The sequence below is a fragment of the Trachypithecus francoisi genome, unplaced genomic scaffold, assembly GCF_009764315.1.
Source record: "Trachypithecus francoisi isolate TF-2019V2 unplaced genomic scaffold, Tfra_2.0 Lachesis_group6, whole genome shotgun sequence".
In the NCBI taxonomy this organism is placed as follows: domain Eukaryota; kingdom Metazoa; phylum Chordata; class Mammalia; order Primates; family Cercopithecidae; genus Trachypithecus; species Trachypithecus francoisi.
In genome coordinates this window covers 24,534,422-24,559,607 of record NW_022681471.1, presented here as the reverse complement: position 1 = coordinate 24,559,607, position 25,186 = coordinate 24,534,422, and the positions used below count along the sequence as shown (strand labels likewise).

Genomic DNA, 25,186 nt, shown 5'->3' with positions numbered 1-25,186 from the left:
TTATCTAAGTTGTTTAGTTTGTTGGCATAAAGTTGTTCATAATATATTCCTTTTAATTTCTATAAGGTCCGTATTAATAACACCCCCTTTCATTTTTGATTTTGATAATCTGTGTGTCCTTTCTTTTTTTCTTGGTCAGTCAAGCTAAAAGATTGTTAGGTTTATTTCACTTTTTCAGTGAACCAACTTTGGATTTCATTGATTTTTCTGTTTATTTTATTTTATTTTATTGATTTTCTTCTACTCTAATTTCCATCATTCCTCTCCTTCTGCTTGCCTGTATTAAATATATCAATTTCAAACTTCAGGAATAACAAATTACTTGTTTCATAAAGGAGGACTTAGACATATAGAAATGCTTATGATATTGCAAGTAGCAGTCATTTAGACAAGTTAACTAGTAGGAAATTTGATATGCTGAAACCAGACAAGTTTTTTGTGTTGGCCTTTGTTGATTTTGAAAATATCAAGTCTAGTTTGTAGGAAGGTGTTTATTGCACGAGTAGTTTATCTTTGAATATTTTAATATTTAGAATGCCCACTTTCACTGAATCCCACAAGTTTATTTTTTTTCAAGCTTAAAGGAAAGTAGTATTAACCAGCACATACACTATCCTCTTCGTGCTTTCTCTGGTAATCCTTATAAGAGCACCATGAGTTAGATACTGTTTTATGCCATTTTATGGAAATAGAATCGTGGAGTGCACATTAAGCAGCTCTCAGAGGTTTAACCAGTTGGAAAAGTGACAGAACCTAGGTCTGTCAGATTTCAGAGATTGCACACACAAATACTATATGACACTGCTTACCGCTGTGAGTTCAGCAGAGAATTCCTTGTTTATATGGAAATAACAAAGCCGACAGTGTCCAGGATAATTGGCATCCATCCACAAACCCTCTGTACCCCAGTTTTGGTGATTTTAAGTGGGGTCATCTGTCCACTAAATTAATCAGATCTTAGGCTGGTCACACTTCTGAAATTGTACACCAAGTTTGTGTGTAAGGGTACTTTTCAAACAGGGAAAAATATCTATAGATTTCAGCAAGTTATCCAAAGGGAGTTAGGCCCACTACTCAACGTTCTCTGGATGATAAGAGAATGCCACAGAGCCTACACTCTTTCAATGGGGAGAATAGTGTCAATTTCTTTGCCAGTTTTGTTCTAGTTTTTAATCCGAGTGTTCTAGTCACACACACATAGTTAGCTATCAGGACTATCTGCAGATGCTGGTTCCTCCACTTCAAACAAATCTGCCAACTCCACCTGAAGAACTTTATACTTTTGACTGTGTGTTTATAAATGATGGGCAGGTAGGATATCTAGGACAGTGTATGTGCTCATTAATACATATTCTCTTTAAATTTTAAAAAATGAACTTGTAGAATTCAGTGAAAATTGGCATTCTAAATATTAAAGTATTAATATTTAGAATTAAATTTTTAGTTGGGATGGTGGTATAAGGAGGGTCAGCCCATTCTCAAACTGAGCTGGAGGCATAAGGAAATTGTTTAACCTAGTGGTGTGAACTTATAGGAAGTAGTGATGGTGGACTGAGTCATGACCTAGATAGAGGGAGATGAATCTGGATCACGGAACATGATATATATTCTGGATATGAGATTCTAAAGTCTGGTACCAAGGCACACTTTGCTAAGACAGTCTGTGATCATGTACTCTCAAGAGGATCATATATTTCAGCTGTATAGTACCGATTCATGTGCCAGTTATGTTCCAGTTATAAATCAAAGTGTTCTAGTAACACACATAGTTAATTATGAGGACTATTTGCAGATGCAGGCTTCTCCACTTTAAACGAGTCAACCAACTCCACCTGAAGAACTTCATACTGTTGGCTATGTGTTACAAATGATGGGCAGGTAAGATAACTCTTTCTATTTCTGCCCTAATTGTGACGTTCTTAATATAATTATTTTCTCATTGAAAAGAAATATGAACTATATGTGTTAATTCTCTTGATTTAATGAAAAAAACATGACACAGGAATTCTTATGTGAACATAAAATGGGAATTTTTTGATCCAAGAGTGGATTCATTGTGCAAGGAACTGATGTTTTTAATTATCACATTTAATGCTCATAATTGTTCTGCAGATATGTATTACTATATCCCTTTAGTAAGAAATCAAGGCTGACAATGATCAAATGGCTTGCCCCAAGTGACACATGATAGGAGATAGAGCCAGGGTTTGAACGCATACCTTTCTGATTCCAGAGTCTGTATTTTTTCCCACTCCCCAAAATAACTCCTTTCATATTGAGATTACAGTCTACAGTCTCTGTTTCTGTTATCCAAGTCTCTAGTGCTCTATCTAAAAAATGACTAAGTATTCCTCATGGAATATGAAGCACTAGGTGCTGTTGCCATAATTGGACTGTCCTAAAGGAGATCTTAATATGAGTTTTGTATTGTGTATGAGAGAGACATACTAACTCCACAATTAAAACATGAAGACAAAATAGATTGTATCTGCAGTTGTGGATGAGACCATTGGCATAAGGACACAGATAGGCAATAATCTCTTCTGTAACAAAACCAGACTAAACTTATTCCACCACATTCCCAAAACTCCTCAATTAATTAAACTTTTCCTCAATTTTCTGTGCCTTTATTTTCTCTTTTTTAACAATAGAGATAAGAATCACACCTCACTCATAGGGATTGGCCAAGGATTGAGTTAATACATGTAAAGCATTTAGAACAGTACCTGGAGGGTAGTAAATGTCTGGTAAAAATGTTTTCACAGATTCTAAGCCCCTATTTTATAGGAATGAAAATAGTTCGGAAAATTTTTAAATCAACATTATATGTAAACATTTTTATTAAATACTATATGTAATAAAATTTATATAATAAATACAAATGTGTTTGTTGTTATATTTATTATTAATAAATAATGTAAAATTTTTAAACAATAAATTTGTATAATAAATATAATACATTTATTATTAATATAAAATATAAATTTTATTAAAATTTAATGCAGGAGCATATTCTTTGTTTTTCAGCTTTTATGTTGTAAGGTACATATGCATGATGTGCAGTTGTTACATAGGTAAATGTGTGCCATCGTGGTTTTGCTGGATCTATCAACCCATCACCTGGTATTAAGCCCAACATCCATTAGCTATTCTTCCTGATGGTCTCCCTACCACTACCCCTCCCTGCAACAGGCCCCAGTGTGTGTTGCCCCCCACCCACCCAAGTGTCCATGTGTTCTCATCATTCAGCTCCCACTTATAAGTGAGAACATGCACTGTTTGGTTTTCTATTCCTGCATTACTTTTCTGAGGTTAAAGGCTTCCAGCTCTATTCATGTTTCTACAAAGACATGATCTCATTCCTTTTTATGGCTGCATGTTATTTTATGGTGTATATGTACTACATTTTCTTTATCCAGTCTATCATTGATGGACATTTGGGTTGATTCCACGTCTTTGCTATTGTGAATAGTGCTGCAATGAACATATGCGTGCATGTGTCTTTATAATAGAATGATTTATATTTCTTTGGGTATATACCCAGGAATAGGATTGCTGGATCAAATTATATTTCTGCCTGTGGATCTTTGGGGAATCACCACACTGTCTTCCACATGGTTGAAGTAATTTACACTCCCACCAACAGTGTAAAAGCATTCCTTTTTCTCCACAACCTTGCCAGCATCTGTTGTTTCTTGATGTTTTAATAATCGCCATTCTGACTGGCAAGAGATATTATGTGGTTGTGGTTTTGATTTGCATTTCTATAATGATCAGTGATGTTGAGCTTTCTTTTTCATATGTTTTTTGGCTGCGTGAATGTCTTCTTTTGAGAACTGTCTGCTCACGTCCTTTGTCCACTTTTTAATGGGGTTGCTTTTCTTTTGTAAATTTGTTTAAGTTTCTTGTAGAGTCTGGATAGTAGACCTTTGTCAGATGGACAGATTGCAAAAGTTTTCTCCCATTCTGTAGGTTGTCTGTACACTCTGATTATAGTTCATTTTGCTATGCATAAGCTCTTTAGTTTAATTAGATCCTGTTTGTCAATTTTTGCTTTTGTTGCCATTGCTTTTGACATTTTTGTCATGAAATCTTTGCCCGTGCCTATGTCCTGAATAGTATTGCCTATATTTTTTCTAGGGTTTTTATAGTTTTGGGTTTTACATTTAAGTCTTTCATCCATCTTGAGTTAATTTTTGTATAAGGTGTAAGGATTTTGTATTTTGTATAAGGTGTAAGGGGTCCACTTTCAATTTTTGCATATGGCTAGCCAGTTCTCACAGCACCATTAATTATATAGGGAATCCTGTCCTCATTGCTTTTTTTTTGTCAGGTTTGTCGAAGAACAGATGGTTATCACTGTGCGGTCTTATTTCTGAGTTCTCTATTCTGTTCCATTAGTCTATGTATCTGTTTTTGTACCAGGAAAATGCTGTTTCAGTTACTGCAGCCCTGTAGTATAGTTTGAAGTTAGGTAGTGTGATGTCTCTAGCTTTGTTCTTTTTGCTTAGGATTGTCTTGCCTATTCTGGCTCTTTTTTGGTTGCATATGAATTTTAAAATAGCTTCTTCTCACTCTGTGAAGAATGTCAATGGTAGTTTAATGGGAATAGCATGGACTCTCTAAATTACTTTAGGCAGTATGGCCATTTTCACGATATTGTTTCTTCCTATCCACGAGCATGGAATGTTTTTCCACTTATTTGTGTCCTCTCTGATTTCCTTGAGCAGTGGTTTGTAGTTCTCTCTGAAGAGGTACTTCACTTCCCTTCTTAGTGTATTCCTAGGTACTTTATTCTTTTTGTAGTAATTGTGAATGGGAGTTCATTCATGATTTGTCTCTCTGCTTGCCTGTTTTTGGTGTATAGGAATGCTAGCAGTTTTGCACATGGATTTTGTATCCTGAGACTTTGCTGAAGTTGTTTATCAGCTTAAGAAACTTTTGGGCTGAGATGATGGATTTTCTAGATATAGGGTCATGTCATCTGCAAACAAAGATAATTTGACGTCCTCTCTCCCTATTCGAATACTCTTATTTCTTTGTCTTGCCTGATTGCCGTGGCCAGAACATCTGATACTATGTTAAATAGGAATGGTGAGGGAGGGCATCCTTGTCTTGTGGAAGTTTCATGGGGAATACTTCCAGCTTTTTCCCATTCAGCATGATATTGGCTGTGGGTTTGTCATATATGGTTCTTATTATTTTGAGGTATTTTTTTCAGTACCTGGTTTATTGAGAGCTTTTAATATAAAGGGATGTTGAATTTTATCAAAGGCCTTTTCTGCATCTATTGAGATAATCATGTGATTTTTATCATTAGTTCTGTTTATGTAATGAATTACATTCATTGATTTGCCTATTCTGAAACGACCCTGCATCCTGGGGATGAAGCCAACTTGATCATGGTGAATAAGCTTTTTGATGTGCTGTTGATTCAGTTTTCCAGTATTTTATTGAGGATTTTTGCATCGATGTTCATGAGGAATACTGGCCTGAAGTTTTCTTTTTTTGTTGTATCTCTGCCAGATTTTGGTATCAAGATGATGCTAGCCTCATAAAATGAGTTAGGTAGGAGTCCCTCCTTTTCAATTTTTTGGAATACTTTCAGTAGAAGTAGTACCAGCTCTTCTTGGTACTTCTGGTAGTCAGGAGCATATTCTTGGGTTATCCTTTGTTGAAAACAGCTTTTAGTTAACCTACAATACCCTTGAATTTCATGTTTTATCTACCATCAACATTGCAAAGCATGCCCTACCCCTGCCTGACTCCTACATCAACATATTGGAAAAAAAGGTTTATCATTACTCAACACACATGATGCTCTCAGAAAAGGCAAGTTAATTTTAATCTAGTCTCAGTGAAACAAGGGAAGGTAAAATATAAGTTTTATCCAAAGTCACACATGGCACACTCATGATTAATCAGAATGCTTGGGGATTAAGCATATAGATAAATACAGACAGTGATGCATATAGATATAATGATATCTGTATATATCTATATGATATACCTAATGATACATATAGATAGTGAAGGGTAGGATAGATCGATCTATCCTACCCTTCACTATCTATATGTATCATCTAATAAAGTATTAATCAGTATTTGTTAATATGTAGCTTTAAAGCACTGAAAGATAAGAAAGACTTTTTTTTGTCCCCTAACAGGGCTGAGACAAAATGATGCCTACTTCATTAGAGAGCTAATCATGTGTTTATTCCTTTGGTTGATGAAAACCACTCATTCCCCAAGCATTCTGATTAATCATGACTGTACCATGTTTGACTTTGGATAACACCTTGTATTTTACCTTTCCTTGTTTCACTGAGACTAGATTAAAATTAGCTTGCCTCTTCTGAGAGCATCTCGTGTGTTGAGTGATGATAAATCTTTGACCTGTGACTAAAACTTTATATTAACTATATAAATGGATGGCTGTGTATGCATATGAAGACTGTGACTTTGCAATGGTTGGATTTGACCTTAATGGAATATTTTCACTGATTTTTTTCAGCAAATGAGGGGTGATGAAGTAAATCAAGTTGCAACAGGGCTTCAAAGCAAAAAGAAACATTCCAGAAAATCCAAGAGACACTCTTCATCTAAGAGAAGGAAGAGTATGTCCCTGTGACTAGACAAACAGGAAGGTGTAGGGGAATGCAGTCTCTGGGCCTCAACCATGTCAAAGGACATTTGTAGTCATGTCCTTGAGGGATGAACAGATATGAGCCCATTTGCAAGTGGAAGGGCAAGGTTCTAATTAGGTGCAACAATTTGGAGTTGCTGTGTTAGATGAATGAAGCAGGTTCCTGGGGCAGAAGGAGATGGTGGGCTCAACAAGAGGATGTGTCTGCTCACTTTCTGTCTGTCCTCACACTCTGCTCTAACCCAATGCAGTCTGGCTTCTTAGTGTACTCCATGAAACTACTATCATCAAGGTCACCAGTGTTTGTTGCATTTTGGCATTAATGTCTCAGCAACATGTGACACAGTTGTTTACTTCCTCCTGCACGGAAAGCTTCTTGGGTCCCCAGATACCTGGATTTCTTACCATGTTACTTGAGACTCATTTTTCTTCTCCTTTTTTTTTTTCTCCCCTGCCTTCCCACCTCTAATATTTCAGATATTTAGCATGATCCTAGGCTCTCTTCCCTTCAATGTACTATATCCTTAGGTGATGCCATGCTGTCTTAAAATTTTAAATGATTCACACTAAAAAAGCTCTCACCATTATACTTCTAGACTACAACTTGCTCCTGAAATCCAGACTCAAATGCAACTACACACGTGGTATCTCTACTGGGTGTCTAATAGGCATCTAAAATTCAACTGGCCCTACATGTTCAAATTTCTGACCTCCCTCTCTCCAAAAATACTCTACTTTTAGTCTTCACGATTTCAGTTAAAGATACTGTCCATTAAGTGAAACATCCACAAAAGTGTAACAACCAGATGTTCACAGGTATAGGGGATTTAGAAGTCCTGGTTTTTAGAGTTTGCAGCTATCCATAGTGCATATAATCCCACCATGGCCTAGTTCAAACTCTCAACATAAGGTCACTGAAGCAGATTCAGGAAGAGTTGGCAGCACTCGGCTCTCATAGTCAGTTTCCTAACACCTCCTGAACACCCCTGATGTACTTTTACTTAGTAGTTCACGTCAAAATACTTAAAGTCACTTATGAGTTATCTTATGATTCTTTTATTACTCTCTCATTTCCCATCTCTTAGCAAGTCCAGCAGTCAATGCCCAGTATAAATTCTGCCTCCAACCATTTCTGTCTATCCCTCCAATGCACACTGCCATGATCTCTCTCCAAGCTAGTAGAATACCTTCTTAGTTCTGTTTTTCTAATCTTCACTCATCTATCACATACTCTCTAACCCTGTGGCTAGATAATTATGTCAGTGTGTAGATCACATCACGCCATGTCCCTCCTGAAAACCCATCCTCAACTCTCCTAAGCACTCAGAACAGACCCTGAACTGGCTTTGGTCTGCAAGCCTCTGCACGGCCTGGCCTCTATCACCCTCTCCTAACACAGGTCCCATCCATTTCCTCCTGGCTCTCTCTGCCTCTGTCCTTCAGCTCTGTAGTGCCCGGTCCATCCCCACTCCATCCCCTACCTTTGGCCTCACCGCAACCTGGAACTCTCCCTCTGCCTCTACACAGGAAGCTCTGCTTCTTCCTCCAAGCCCTGCCCAACGGCACCTCTTCAGAAGGCACTGTCAAACCAGCAGTCTCCCCTGAGGCTCCCTCTGCTGCTCTCTCCCACGGACCTGTGGACTGCTTTTCCAAACCAGCCCAATGCTGCTTGTTTCATTTCCTCATTGTGCATGTACTGTCTGACTGCCCCATGAGGATGTGAGCTCCACACGGGCAGGGAACATTGCTCTCTGGGCTGTTTACTGCTGATCCCCAGCTCCTGGCATGCTGCCTGCCACAGATGATGAATAAATGAAAGAGGCATCAGACCTGGAGTGAAAAGAAAGTCACTTTTTCTAGACAAAAGGTCAGGATCTATAGAATCATATAAAAACACAGATGTGTGATGATTGAGTGGAGATAAGAGTGTTCAACTCCAATAGCCACGTCTATTTTCTCAGAATATTTGAAGTAGAAAGGAGGCAAGTTAAGGAGGGTCACTTAGTCTGGCTTCCTGCTGCACACAGCATGGCATTTATAGGTGAACTATACAAATAATATCAAATGAGAAATGTAAAGGACAGCAAGGTGACACAAAATGATGAGTACAAAAACCTGTGAATGTTTATTCTGCTGTCGCACTTCTTTACTGCACGTATTCATTATGCCAAGAGGTAAGAAGTTAGTTTTATTGTATTACCTACCTGATCTCTATTTGCAAGATCTGAGATTTCCACGTGGTAAATCCTTCTGTTTCATGAAATAAATAATTCCCTAGAAACTGATGAATACATAGCTGTCCCTCTGGGGGAGGATGGGACAAAACACGCCTATCTTGCAGCTCAACCTCTTCATTTGGTTTCCAGATGCTAGCGTCACTCACAATGTCCATGAAGAGAAGATAAAAAATGGCCAACCAGCACCCGGTAATGTCGCGACAACAGTTCCACCAGCGTTTATTAATATGGCAACAGTTGATATTTCAATACATGAGTATCAGGGATCAGTGTAACTTTGCTCACATGTTATACTGTTCTACTTGGTTTCCACTATGCACTATATGCATAGTGTCATGAGGGAAGAAGGTAATTTTGTTGTTTTATCTTTTCTGGCCTCAATTTTAGGGTTCTCAGATTGCAGATTGCTAACTGGTGTATCCTCTTTCTTTATGAGATGATTTCCTAGATACTGAGCATCAGGGGGGTATGCCTGTGCAGCTGACATAATGCACTTACCTCACAGCTCAACCACTTCATTTGGTTTCCAGATGCTGCAGTCACTCACAACATCCATGAAGAGAAGATAAATAACAGCCAACCAGCAACTGATAACATCTTGTCAACTGCTCCACCATGGCTTGGTGCTATGGCAGCAGCAGGAATTTCGTCCATGAGTACGAGAGATCTGTGTATGTCTGCTTATTAATTGTACTGTCCTACTTGGTTTCCATAAGCAGGCATATTTTCATGAATTGTGGTAGGTGGTTTTGTAGTATATTCTTTCCTAGCCTCAATTTGAGGGGTATCAGATGGCCACCCGGCATATCCTTCCCTGCTTTTTTAGATAATTTCCTAGAAACTGGGCATCAGACAGATAGGCCTGTGGACTGACATAATGCGCTTACCTTACAGCTCAACCTCTTCACTTGGTTTCCGCGTGCTACCGTCAATCCTAATGTCCATGAAGAGAGGAAGGAAAATGGTCAACTGTAAACGGATAACATCTTGTCAAATGTTCTATCAGGGCTGATTAATATGGCAGAAGCTGGTATTCCAGCGATGAGTACCAGGGATCTGTGCATGTTTGTTTATTAGTTGTAGTGTCCTCCTTGGCTTCCATATGCAAGCGTAGTGTCATGAAGGGAAGAAGGTTGTTTTGTTGAATTATTTTTCCTGGCCCCAAATTTAGGGGCCTCAGATCATTACATGATATATTTTCCTGCTTTATTGGATAATTTCCTGGAAACTGAGCATCAGTGGGATATACCTGTGAGGTTTTCATAATGCACTTACCTCACAGCTTAACCTGTTCCATTGGTTTCCAGATGTTACCATCACTCACAATGTCCGTGAAGAGAGGATGGAAAACTATCAACCCCAAACTGATAATGTCTTGTCAACTGTTCCACCACAGCTGGGTCATATGGCTGCAGCTCCATCCACGAGTATCAGGGATCTGTGTACGTCTGCTAATTAGTTGTACTGTCATAGTTGTTTTCAATAAGCATGCATATTTTCGTGAAGGGTAGAAGTCAGTTTTGTTGTATATTCTTTCCTATGCTCAATTTGAGAGGTCTCAGATGGTCACCTGGCATGTCCTCCCCTGCTTTTCTTGATAATTTCCTAGAAACTGAGCATCAGAGGGATATACCTGTGGGGCTGATAATGCGCTTACCTTACAGCTCAACCTCTTCGTTTGGTTTCCAGATTGTACTGAGGGGAAGAAGGTGATATTGTTGTATATTCTTTACTAGTCTCAATTTGATGGGTCTCAGATGGCCACCTGGCATATCCTCCCTCCTTACTTAGATAATTTCCTAGAAAGTGAGCATCAGAGAGATATACCTGTGTGGTTACCATAACACACTTAACTAACAGCTCAGCCTCTTCATTTGGCTTCCAGATGCTACCGTCACTTACAATGTCCCTGAAGAGAAGATGGAAAATGGCCAACCCCAACCTGATAACGTCTTGTCAACTGGTCCCACAGGGCTTATTAATATGGCAGGAGCTCCTATTCCAGCCATGAGTGCCAGAGATCTCTGTATGTCCACTTATAAGTTGTGCTGTCCTACTTGGTTTTCATATGCATACATAGTGCCATGAAAAGGAGATGGAGGTTTTGTTGTATTATCTTTCGTGCGCTCAATTTGAGGGATGTCACATCACCAACTGTGATGTCCTCCGGCTTTATGCAGTAATTTCTTAGAAGCTGAGCATCACAAGGATATACCTGTGGGGTTGACATAATGCACTTCCTCACAGCTCACTCTCTTCATTTGTTTTCCAATGAAGTCACTCACAATTTCCATGAAGAGAAGATGGAAAATGACCAACCCCAACCTAATAACGTGTTGTCAACTGTTCAACCAGTGGTTATTACTTGGCAGCAGCTGGTATTCTGGGCATGAGTACCAGGGATCAGTGTATGTTTGTTTACTAGTTGTAGTGTCCTACTTGGTTTCTATATTCATGCATATTGTCATCAAGGGAAGAAGGTGGTATTGTCATATTATGTTTTCTGGCCTCAATTTGAGGGTTCTCAGAGGGCTCCCTAGTATATCCTAGTTCTTTATGAGATAAATTCCTAGATACTGAGCATCAGAGGGGTATCCCTGTGGGATTGACATACTGCACTTACCTCAGAGCTCATCCACTATGTTTGTTTTCCAGATGCTAGCGTCACTCACAATGTCCGTGAAGAGGAGATAAGTAACAGCCAACCAGTCCTGATAACGTCTTGTCAACTCTTATTAATTTGGCAGGAGCTGGTATTCCACCCCTGAGTGCCAGGGATCAGTGTATGTTTGTTTACTAGTTGTACTATCCTACTTCGTTTCCATATGCATGCAGTGTCATAAATGGAAGAATGTAGTTTTATTGTATTGTCTTTCATGAGCTGAATTTGTGGGGGCTCAGATCACCACCTGGTGTATCCTCCTGCTTTATGTGATAATTTCCTAGAAACTGAGCCTCAGAGGTGTATACCTGTCGGGTTGGCAAAATGCACTTACCTTACAACTCGACCTCTTCATTTGGTTTTCAGTTGCCACCGTCAATCACGATGTCCACGGAGAAAGGATGCAAAATGGCCAACTGCAACAGGATAATGTCTTGTCAAATGTTCTGTCTGGGCTTATTAATATGGCAGGAACTGGTATTCCTGCAGTGAGTAACCGGGATCTGTGTAGGTATGTTTTTTTCTTGCACTGTCCTTCTTGGTTTCCATATGCATGCATAGTGTCATGAAGGGAAGAAGATTGTTTTGTGAATTATCTTTCCTGACCTCAACTTGAGGGGCCTCAGATCATCATATGATGTATTATCCTGCTTTATGGGATAATTTTCTAGAAACTGATCATCAGTGGGATATACCAGTGGGACTGACATAATGCACTTACATCACAGCTTGACCTCTTCCTTTTGTTTCCAGATGCTACCATCACACACAATGTCCATGAAGAGGCGACGGAAAATGGCCAATGCCAAACTGATAATGTTGAGTCAACTGTTCCACCGCAGCTTGTTCATATGGCAGCAGCTGGTATTCCATCCATGAGTAGCAGGGATCTCTGTATGTCTATTAATTAGTTGTACTGTCACACTTGATTTCCATATGCATACATATTTTCATGAAGGGTAGAAGGTGGTTTTGTAGTATTCTTTCCTAGCCTCCATTTGAGGGATCTCAGTTGGCCACCTGGCATAGCCTCCCCTGCTTTCTTAGATAACTTCCTAGAAACTGAACATCAGAGGTATATACCTGTAGGGCTGACAAAATGCACTTACCTCACAGCTCAACCTCTTCATGTGGTTTTCAGATTTTACCATCACTCACAATGTCTGTGGAGAAAAGACAAAAAATGACCAAACAGCACCTGATACATTCTTGTCAACTGTTACATCAGGGCTTATGAATTTCGCAGGAGCTGGCATTCCACCCAAGAGTACCAGGGATCAGCGCATGTTTGTTTAGTAGTTGTACTGTCCTACTTGGTTTCCATACACATGCAGTGTCATGCAGGGAAGATGGTGGTTTTGTCATATTATATTTTCTAGCCTAAATTTGAGGGGTCTCAGATCACCACCTGTATTATGGAACAATTTCTTAAAAACTGAGTCTCAGAGGGATATATATACCTGTGGCGTTGACATAATGCAGTTACCTCACAGCTCGACCTATTCCTTTGGCTTTCAGATGCTACCGTCACTCAAAGTGTCCATGAAGAGAGGATGGAAAATAACCAACCATTACCTAATAACGTCTTGTCAACTCTTCTACCGGGACTTACTTATTTGGCAACAGCTGGTATTCCAGCCATGAGTACCAGGGATCAGCGTATGTTTGCTTATTCAGTTGTACTGTCCTACTTGGTTTTCTCAGATTGCTAACTGGTATATCCTCCTTCTTTATGAGATAATTCCCTAGACACTGAGCATCAGAGAGGTATGCCTCTTTGGTTGATATAATGCACTTACCTCACAGCTCAACCACTTCATTTGGTTTCCAGATGTTGCAGTCATTCACAACATCTGTGAAGAGAAGATAAATAACGATCAACCAGCCCCTGATAACGTCTCATCAACTGCTCCACCATGGCTTGGTAATATGGCAGCAGCTAGAATTTCATCCACGAGTACTAGGGATCTGTGTATGTCTGCTTATTAGTTGTACTGGCCTACTTGGTTTCTCTAAGCAGGCATATTTTCATGAATGGTAGAAGGTAATTTTGTTGTATATTCTTTCCTAGCCTCAATTTGGGAGGTGTCGTTAGCCACCTGGCTTATCCTCCCTGCTTTCTTTGATAAATTCCTAAAAACTGAGCATCAGAGGGATATATACATGTGTGGTTGGCATAATGCACTTACCTCACAGCTCAACCTCTTTATTTGGTTTCCAGATGCTACTGTCAATCACCATGTCCATGAAGCGAGGATGGAAAATGGCCAACCACAACAGGATAACGTCTTGTCAAATGTTCTATCTGGGCTTAATAATGTGGCAGGAGCTAGTATTCCAGCAATGAGTTCCAGGGATCTGTGGTGTATGTGTGTTTTTTACTTATATCGTCCTCCTTGATTTCCATATGCATGCATAGTGTCATCAAGGGAAGAAGGTGGTTTTGTTGTATCATATTTCTTAAGCTCTATTTGAGATATTTCTTAAGCTCAGAATACCACCTGTCATGTCCTCTTGCTCTATGCAATAATTTCTTAGAAGCTGAGCATCAGTGGGATATACCTGTGGGTTGAAATAAGGCACTTACTTCAGGGCCGGCCCTAGATCATACTTCAGGCTATTTCCGCAGGCATTTAAGTTGGTATTATCTTATTCTCACACTTTCTTCCAATGCCATGGAGCCTTCCAAATTTATCATAATCTGGGAGTGGATGTGGGCCCTCAGTTGACTCACTTTGTATTTTTCTAGTTTGTATCTTTCCATGAGGATGCATTTTCTATTTGCATGTAGATGGTAAATTCTATTTTGTATCCACTCTACCTCTTACATCTCATAGATGCTGTAGATATCCTCTGGTTAATGGAATACCTCTTTCATTTCAGGTTTTAAAAAGTTGTCTTAATTCACCAACTCGAGAAGGCACTTAAAGAAATAGATTCCCACTGCCATCTCAGAAAAGTTAAGCACATGAGAAAAAAATAATTGTGTTAGTGCAAAGACCAAGGAAATGCTGTAGGATGGAATAGGTTCTTGCCGAAACTTCCTATAATTTTGAAGTGAAGAGAATTGCCTTCCAAAAGCTAAGAAAAAAGGAGGGAGCTTTTTATATTTAATAAATCTCTGTTAATAAAAGCCGCACTTTTGTTGTTTGTTTGTTCTTTTGCTTGAGGAGGGGCATGAGTTAATAACTCACCAAGGTATTTAGTATTACAGTCCTGATTTCTGCAGCAGCTCACATTGTTGTAGCTGGTATTTCTCTCCATTTCTCATTCCTTTTGCCCTGAGATAGCATGTCAGCTGGTCATGATGCTTGGTCTGGCAGGATGGTTCAAACCTTCATTACTGAACAGTCTGGACCATTAGATATCCTGCCTGGATTGGGTTGCTGTAATTTTCCGTTAAGTGTAATAAACATGGGAGGACTAAGAAGCTCTCTAGATGTATCAGACATACTCTTTTTTAGCCCCTGGTGTAGTACAATTAATCCCCCTTTGGTCATCAGGTTTGTCACCCCAGCCAGTAGATGACCCCCTCCTTTGCCTCTAGATAGAAGATGCTAAAGAGACCAAAATGGCCAGGTGGCAGCATCAATCTGTTTTCAGTGGAGTCACTGTTGTGTCCCTTGTCGAAAGCATTTCTTCCTTTGGAACTAAGACTTCTAGTTCAGGAGAGCCTAAAGTAGGAAGGACAGGAAGCATTTATTCCAGTGGATCACTGAGGTAAATAGAGAGTAGGACACTCCCAGTTATACCCCTTCATTCTAAGACTAATGAATCCTGACAACTGGAGAAAAAGCAGGCTATGTTGGATGCAGATATACAGCAAACACTGCTTCCTAAAAGTAATTTCTTAGACCTGCAAGGTATTGCCACCTAGTTAGCAGTGTAACTGAGTTGTACAAGGTCATTCCACGTTTCTGTTGATCCAGTCACTTTAACATAATGGGGGACAATTTGGGAGGCTGATTTGGAATCAAAGAACTATGAGGCCAAGGCAGTATCATGTCTTTAAAAAGATGATGGGGGATAGGGAGATATAAATAATAAGACCAGTGATTTCCCATGAGCATGGGGCCATAACTGCACTTTATTTTCTGGAAAGTGAGTGCCTTGTTTGGAGGTGATGCTGTGTGGGATACCATGATGGTAAATAAAGCATTTTCTAGGTGCACAAATGTTTATTTTCTGAAATTACTGTGGATGGGAAGGAAGATCCATATTCAGAATAAGTGTCTATTTGAGCAGAACACAGTCCTGTCCCTTCCGTAGTGGTCCAGTGTAATCACCTGCCATCCGGTAACTGGCTAATCACGCTGGAGATAGGTGCCATATAAGAGACTCGGTGTTGCCCTCTGTTCTAGAAGATTGTACTCTCAGCAATGACTATGTTGCAGAATTTTGCTCCTTAGTTCAGCTAAAACTGAGTTCTTGTCACACGAACAGGGAAGACTAGGTTCGGGGACACATTGAAGGGTGAGGAGCTGAATTTATTGGTTGAAAAGGAAAAATAGGAAGGGAAAAAGGACTCTCAGCAAAGTGGGAGGGAGTCCTGCTAACAGGCCTCCATCTCACAGATTGATTCTGGGCCACCACACAGGAACCGAAGAGACCAGGCTCCCCACCACCACCCCTGCACTAGGTGCAAACTTCCTGTGGCTCCACATCCTTCCCCCAGTACACGTGTCACCATTATTAAGAAAGAATCAGTTGGAAAAGGGCAAGCAAACAGTGGCGATTCTCCCTGTGGACCGCGGGTTACATTTGGGACCAGCAGTCTGGTTTTTCAACCTTCAGGCCGTTTTAGGCTTGAAGGCAGGTTTCACCAGGAATCCTTGACTGTCTCATGTCTCTATCAACTGTAGCCAGGTTGGCCTTGGTGAATGGAAGTCCATGCTACTGAAGCATAATCTCTATCCCTGTCACCTTGGCCACTTTGTGAGCCCATGAGGTTATGACACAAATGTTGGGGAAAGAGGCTGATTAATATCTAGATAATAAGTACCTTATCCTTCAAATTATTAAAATTCTGCTTTGCTGAGGTTACCCTTTACTGAGAACTCTCATGAGACCCAGATATCTCATAGGCCTGGCCATCTCTCCTCCACACAGGAGCACTGCTCAACGTTCTTCCCTCTGGGAGGATTTCCCTTCACCACTGTCCTTCAGGACTACACAGCTGTCCACTTCTGGCTTTTGTGGTAGGCAGGCATTATGAACAGACTGAATATTTGTGTCCTCTGAGAATTCATATGTTGAAACCCTGACTCCCAATGGGACGATATTTGGAGGTGGAGCCTTTCGGAGGTAATTAGGTTTAGATGTGATCATGATGTTTGGGTCCCTATGATGAGATTAGTGCCCTTATAATTAGAGAAAAGGGAATTTGTTCTTCCATGCCTCTTCAACAGGTGAGGATGCAGCAAGGTGGCTGACTGCAAGCCAGGAAGAGGAACCTCACCAGAATTTGAGCATGCCGGCACCCTGATCTTGGACTTCTAGCCTCCAGATCGGTGAGAAAGAAATGTCTGGTGATGAAGCCATCCAGTCTGTGGTATTCTGTGATAGCAGCTCGAGCTGAGACAGCTGTAGTCTGATTCCCCAGACTCCCCTCTCCTATGTACTCGATCAAGCACTAATCCAAGTATTGCTATGGTTGGATTTTGCTGGATAATTAATGTCTCAAGTCAGTTGACCCTGAGACGTGAATGTGGTGCGGGTGGGCCAGACCTGGCAGGGTAATCCTTGAGAAGTACAGCATTTTCCTTACCAAGGAGCAGAAGAAGAGGTAAGAGAGTCAAAGCACAAGAAGGATGTGACACAGCAGGCCTGCTTTGAGGGTAAAGCCATGCTCCCAAGAAGGTATAGAGTGGCTCTAGGTATTTAGTGCAGTTTCTGGATGACAGCCAGCAAAGAAATGGGAACCACATTCCTACCACCTTAAGGAACTAGATCTAAATGGGCAGTAACCTGAATAAGTTTAGAAATGGATTATTCCGCAGTCTCCACATCAGCACCCAGTTGGCCTGACATTTTGAGTTGGCCTTGGGAGACACTCAGCAGAGAGGCCAGTTGAGCCTTCCCGGTCTTGATCTGCAGAGCTGTGGGTAATAAATGTGTGTTGTTTTAGGCTGCCCAATTTGGGGTAATTTGTTATGTGGCAATAGAAAACGAATACAGGTGCTGCCAGCCCATTATAAAGAAAAAATAGTAAGTAAGCCAGGCCTAGAGATTTTTTTATTGTTTGTTTTGAGACAACTCTGTTCATAAGGAACCCCCCTCGGAGCCATAGGTGTGGGTTCAAAGAGCTTTTTCTTGTACTAGACCAAACTCAGAAGTAGCAGATTTTCCAGTCATTAGCAGGTAAGTGACAGCAGCACACCTCAATGAGGTACATGTTACCATAATCAGAACCTAAGGAGGCCCACTATTTTGCCTGTCCCCTTTGAGTGGCAGGAAGGGTGAGATGTACCAACTTGCCGTTCACCTGATAAATACTATGCTGACATGCCTCTGAGCACTTGTCCACTAAATATTTTACTAAGTAAAAGGCCCCTGATTTTTTTGTGCGAATTGATACTTAGATTGTCATGTTAGTATGTTACCAGTGTGTCTAGAGTATTTGCTAGGTCCTGCCCAATCAGCATAATGTCATCAATGCAAAGTAATGGTGTCACATGGTGGGAAGGAAAGGAGCTCAAGATCCGTAAGGACTAGTTTGGGACATAAGTTTATGATGCAGGATACTTTCCTGACTCCTTCACAGGACTCATGACAGGGGTGCCCAGCCACTTTGGCACCAGCAGGAGCAAACACCTTTTCCTTGGGTCCGCTGCACCCCAACCCTCATGGGAGGCAGCACATAGGCAAGTGAGTGTGGCAACTGGCCAGCTGCTTTGGCACTGGCAGGAGCAAACTCCATGCAGGCGCTATGGCACCATCCTGGTGGACTGCCTGCAACCCCAAGGCCTGAGAGTGCGTGTTACAATGCTCTCTTAGCTCCGCCATCCACGGACAGCAGTGTATTATCAGCTTAGTGGGACCTTTGCCTCATTGCGGGGGTGGCTGTCCTCTGTCAGCAAAGGCAAAGGGCCAGTGCGACAGCCTTTTTGGGTACCCATACTCGGTGGGTCCCAAATTCTTGTCTGGTACCCAAGAAGAATGAGGTCACGCAGACTAATGGAAGGATGGTGAGTGCAGAGAATTTTATTGTGCGATGAAAGTAGCTCTCAGCAGAGAAGGCAGCGGAAAAGGGGAGGGGAAGGGCAGGTCACTCTCCCCTGAAGTCAAATCACCTCTCTGCCTCTCTCCTCTGAGGTCAAGTTGCTTCTCCCCGACGTCTAGCCATCAAGTCAGAAGTCAAGTCACCTCTCCCTGATGTCCAGCTGCTTCTCCTCTCTACTGGATGAATCTGGGGTCTTCACAAACATGGGACGGGGGTAGGGTGGGCCGTAGGTAGTTTTGGAAAAGGCAACATTCAATTGGTAAAAAGACATTATTCAGAAAGAACCAATTGGCAGGGCGTGGCCAAGATAGGATGGAAGTTGTCACTTCAGGCTTTTCAGCTTGAAGGTGGGTTCACCAAGGACCCACCCTTGTCTGCCTGGAGTTTCTCTGCTTCCTACCTGTATCACTTAGAGAGTTGGTATAAGACTGAGGTAGGAAGGAAAAGGGTTTTCCTGGCCTTGCCAGCTGAAAGCAAACAGTTTCTCACGATCTTTAAAACACATGTATAGAGAAAAAGGCATTCACATGATCTCACACACGCACACACACACACAAACTTATGTGTGAGTATAAATGCATATATAATGTTAAATATCTATCTAATGTTAAACATCTGTCTGTCTACATAAAAGGGAGTTGTTATGTAAAATTGGCCTGATATAGTATTTTTACAGGACTATGCTGTCTGTATAAGATTGTTATCTCGGTATAATACTGGACAAGGGGGAAAACATTTCTGGACTTGCTAAACCGTATTTTGTGCTAGAAGAATAGAGTGGAAGCACCTGGTGAGGGTGCGTTTGCCGAAATACTTCCCTCAGTAAGCATAGAGGCTCTCACCCCAAATACTTGAGGCTCCTGGATCTGGTCAAGGAACAGCTCTGTGCAGCAGGCAAGCTGGACATTTGGCTTCTTAGACTCTGTTCCAGCCCTAGCTGCCTATGACCTGGGATTTGTCTTTCCCTTCTTAGGGCCTCATTTGTAATATCTCTGGAAAATGGCAATCCCAGGATAACTGATGTCTGACGTTCCTTGTGGCCTTGACAGTTGTGTCTGGGGAGATTGCTTTCCCTGGCCACAAGAGCGGTGTGTTTCTGGAATTCCTTTATTCTAAAGACTTTTGAAAGCCACTTTGTTGGAACACCAGTCATTTCCCATCAGGAGCTTAAAGCAGTCGTCAGACACTCGTTATGATGTTTCCCTCATTCAACAAATGTTCCTTGAGGGTTTTCTAGTGCTGGTTCTCTCCTAGACGTTGGGGAGATGATGGTGAAAAGGTCACATGACTGGCATTTCAGCATCTTATGCATCAGGGTGCCTCTGGTTGCAATGAGCAGAGAATCTCCCTGTGGAGTGGGAGGGCGCCTGTGGGAGTGGCCCAGGGCGTCACACAGTGAGAAGCCTGCAGGGAAGCAGGCAGGGTAGGGCCAGGACTAGTTTCAGACGAATGATATAAAATTTTAGGGGAAAACAAGGCACTTGGTAATCAAGATGAGGAGCAGTTTGCCATAATTTTTCAAAAATCAAAATTAATACAAATATCCACGATGACCAATATATCAAAATTTAAAATAAAGGCAGGATTTGACCTTGCACCTGCAAAGCCCTGAGCGTCGTGCACATGGAGGGGACACATGGGTGCCACAGGCCTATTACTTGAAAACGTCTCATTTGCAATTTTCTGAGAAGGCCACTGCTTCCTTCTGAGGGAAGCTGGCAATTGTTCCCTTTCTATGCTCATGCAATCCATAGTGCCACAGGGTGGAAAAAAAATAGTTTGATTTAATTACAAACATGTCTGTGCAATTTTTGACAATATTCTAAGAACATTCAAGTGGGTCATGCAAATTTTATTCATTAAAATATTGACTTTTCAGAAATGGAATTTTGTCAAATATCAAACATTTTCTAAAAAAGTGTTCTTTCTTCGGAAAATAGCAATTATCAAGAAACTTTGTACTTTATTCACTGAGGCAGTTATGAAAATTACACTGGTGTTCATTTCATTTTTAAACAATTAATTTTCAAGAGTTTTTAAAAGTCAGATTTGTTCAGAAGCCTGGTGTGAATTTTTTTACTCTTTATAACTATTTATTTTTTATCTTTATATAAATTTTTATGTACATCGGTGTAATAACTAAATATTTTAAATCACACAAGTATCCATAATTAATATAAATTACTTGATTATGTGTGAGAGAGCACATTTACTCTACATGGACTATATCATTTAAAAGTAAATATTTTTGTAAATTATGCTAAAATTACTTAGACAGTTAAGGCACCAAAGGTAAGTGGTGTAATGTTCAATAATGAAGTACAATGCATGTGGAAATCCATCAAAATTATGGGAGTCACTCAGTTATGAGGATGACTAGAAAAAAGTATTGCAGCTAATGAAAATAAATGTTTTCCTATCTTTGACATTATTAGAATACAGTTCCCCTCAAATCCACTGAAAACTAAGGAAACTTTTTGAAATTGTGAGAAGAAATTGAAGAGGAGTGTTAGATATTTCAGAAACACGTGGACTTGAGATTGAGCTAATGAAACAAAAGGGGTTTACTAGATAGAATATGGAGAAGACCAAGAACAACATGCAGATTCTAATGTATTCATATAATGACTGGAGAATTTTTAAAAGACAGGTGTGTGGCCAGGCACGGTGTCTCACACCTCTAATCCCAGCACTTTGGGGAGCTGAGGCGGGAGGATCACTTGAGCCCAGGAGTATGAGACCAGCCTGGACACCATGGCGAGACCACATCTCTGCAAAACATACAAAAATTAGCTGGGTGTGGTGGTGCACACCTGTAGTCCCAGCTACTCAGGAGGCAGAGGTAGGAGGATCGTTTGAGCTCAGGAGATCGAGCCTGCAGTGAGCTGTGATCCCAAAAGTGCACTCCAGACTGGGCAACAAGCGAGGCCCTGTCTAAAAAAAAAAAAAAAAGTTTACTCCAAATAATATGTGTCTTTATCTGGTTCTCTGTGAATAATTTTAGCAGTAATGTGACAGAATCTGATGTATGAAACTCAAAAAAGGGGTTCACAGATTGGAAGAATTGAAATAGAATTTGGAAATATGAGAATTTCCTGTTCCAGCATAATGCTTTTCCAAAATGGAGGTGTATTATGGTATATATATGCAGACTCATAGCTTAATAGATGATGGTTTGCAGAAGGTGATGAAATCAGCAAAAGTGGTAGAATATTTTGGGGTGTTGTTGACGGCTGTTCTGATACATTGGTTCTTGCTTTCTTAGTTTAAATGAATTTAAACAAGAGGCACACAGGAGAGGAGATGTAGCATAGTGTAATTTATTGCAAAGGAAAGAAGAATATTTTGAAAGTTAGCTGCAGAATACACCCTGAGAGTGACAGAGAGGATTCAGGGCTGGCTGCTCGTAAGGATGAGACAGCATTGATTATTACTGGGGAAACTCCCCTTATGGGAGTCTTACATGATTATTCATAAGGAGGTGGGAAGATGTGTTACTAGTAAACATGTTCTGGGTAGTCCTCTGGGTGCACATGCCCATCCATGCTTGGTCATACATCACATGTCTCATTAGCGTTTTAAATCTCTACCCAGGGGTGTGTTTTTTACTATTTACAATGAGCAAAGGGTCAGTTTGAGGACAGGTAAAATCAAAGTGCACATGCTCTCTACAGAGGACATTCTCTACTGAAGATAGCTTTGCTTGAATGAGCTTAAGTACAATGTGAATGCTGAGGCTTATTGTGTTGGCTGTACGGTCCCTACAGTTGCTGTGTGCCAAGGCCATGGTCACTTCCTTGACTGCCTACCCTGCTTCAATTCCCCTCTAAGAGATCTTAGGGCTATAATCATATGGGGGGTGGAGGGCTAGGTCATTTCTTCTGAAGCTGCATCCTGCTGAGTGGGGCGTTGTCCCTACCTAGCCTGGGCCCTAAAGTCTCTTCCTGCCTGATCTAACGCTGTGTGAACCATGTAGTTCACGGGACTGGTGGGCAAGAAGTGAGATAGCTCATAGGAGACCAAGGTTGAAAGCCTTTCAAAACCATCATGTGGACCTGAAATTGCTGTAAGGAAGAGAGTAAGAAATCAGCATTTTAAACAAAATCGGACCAGAAGTTAAAGCTTAAAATATGTTAATGACTGGCATTTTTAAAGGGAGCAAGGCAGACAATAGCTAATGCTTCCAGATTCCCATGGAAGTTAATAACGTGTATTGACTGTTGGGCCTGATATCCCCATTCTGTGGGCCAGTGAGTTTGTCCCTGGAGATGTGCTAGGATGCCAGGCCAGTCTTACAACGGCCCACGTCTGGCATATCCCCAATTTTTGGTATTTATGCAAAGTCAACAAGGTTGAGTTAAGTTTTTGTTTGTTCGTTTGTTTTTGTTTTGAAATGGTGTTTCACTCTTGCAGCCTAGGTTGGAGTGCAATGGCACAAACTCAGTGCACTGCAACCTCCACCTCCTGGGTTCAAGCTATTCTCCTGCCTCAGCCTCCCAAGTAGCTGGGATTACAGGCAGGCGCCACCACGCTCCACTAATTTTGTATTTTTAGTAGAGATGGGGTTTTCCCATGTTGGTCCAGCTGGTGTTGAACTCCTGACCTCAAGAGACCCGCTTGCCTCGGCCTCCCAAAGTGTTGGGATTACAGGTGGGAGCCATGGCGCCCAGGCCTGAGTTAAGTTTAATAGTCTAACAGTATGGTTAATTACTTCCCCAGCAGACAGGCCAGTGTCTCTAAAAGCCCTTAGTGTATGGCAGGCAAGTACCAAGAAAATGCAGATGTTACTTTTCTTTCAGATTGGCTTTATGTGGAATTGTGTTTTTAAATAGAAATTTTAGAGCCTCTATGGGTTGGCAGGTGTAATTAGTAGCTACTCTGGTTCCTGTAAAGGTTTATTGCATAGTTAAATTCTGGTCATATGAGCCGGACTTGCTATTTCTTGAAACTTGACAGCCATTGCGGTGGTTGGTAGTACTTGCTAAGACCCTTCCATTTAGGAAGAAGTCGATTGCCCAGGTGGCCTTCCTTCCAAGTTTTTAATAGGACCCAATCTCCAGGGAGGACTTGCGGGATGTTTTTCATTTGTCCAGTGAGGGCAGCATTGTATTGCTATATTCCTGGATAGCCTGATGTACTGGGCTTAGATTTTTAAATTTTGTTTATTTATTTATTTATTTATTTATTTATTTATTTGGATAGCAGAGTGTCAATCTATCTCCCAGGATAGAGTGCAGTGGTGCAATCTTGGCTCACTGCAATCTCCACCTCCCAGGTTCAAGAGATTCTCCTGCCTCAGCCACCTGAGTAGCTGCAATTACAGGCCCACCACCTTGCCTGGCTCATTTTTGTATTTCGGGGGTTTCACCATGCGGTCTCGATTTCCTGACCTCAAGTGATCCGCCCCCTGCAGTTTCCCAAAGTGATGACAGTACAGCCATGAATCACCACGCCTGGTCCCTGGCTTAGATTTTGATTATACTGTATAGTAGATTGGGTTTCCAGTTTGATAAACAGGTCTAAGGTAAGGAAGGTTCTCTCAGAAGTTATTGCCAAAGGACTAAGTTTTGTCTTTTCTTTGGATGCCACTCATATTCTCATGAGGGCTATAGGCAACAGAGTGTACCAAGACTCAGAAGTTTCCTGGCATAGTTTTGCCAGGGTCTGCCTTAAAGTTTGATTAGTCCTATTAACCTTGCTGGTGGATTGTGGCCTCCAGGAGAAGTGGAGATGATATTTAATTTCCGAAGCTTGGGCTATCTATTGGGTTGTAGTTGCAGGAAAACAGGGTCCTTTGTCGCTTTGCAGGGAGCAGGGGAGGTCAAATCCTGGTATGATCACTTTTGGCAGTGCATTGGCCACTTCTGTAGCTTTCTCTGTTCTGGTGGGGAAAGCTTCTATCCATTCGAGAATGGTGTCTACAAAACTAAAAGATATTTAAAAACCTGAAAGGTGGGTATTTGGGTGCACTGAATTTGCCAGTACTCATCAGGATAGGTTCCTTGCCACTGTACTGAAGTTAATAAAGCAGGGGACCCTTGTTTTTTTGTTATTGTTGTTTGTTTCTTTTTCCAGAGATGGAGTTTCACTCTGTCACCCGGGCTGGAGTGCAATGGCGTGATCTCAGCTCACTGCAACCTCCGCCTCCCCAGGTTCAAGCTATTCTCGTGCCTCAGCTTCCCGAGTAGCTGGGATTACAGGCATGCGCCACCATGCCCCGCTAACTTTTGTATTTTTAGTAGAGACAGAGTTTCACCATGTTGGCCAGGCTGGTCTCAAACTCCTGACCTCATGATCCTCCCGCCTCGGACTCCCAAAGTGCTGGGATTACAGGCGTGAGCCACTTCGCCCGGCCCTTGTTTCTTTGGTTGTTGTTGTTCGTTTTCCCCTAAGGTAATTTTGAGAGCAAAGTTCACAGG

General features: G+C 41.2%; 1 pseudogene; it reads left to right on the top strand.

The window, feature by feature from the left end:
* Window positions 1-1,792: 1,792 nt before the first annotated feature.
* On the top strand, window positions 1,793-14,546 carry LOC117078459 (annotated as a pseudogene).
* Window positions 14,547-25,186: the final 10,640 nt, after the last annotated feature.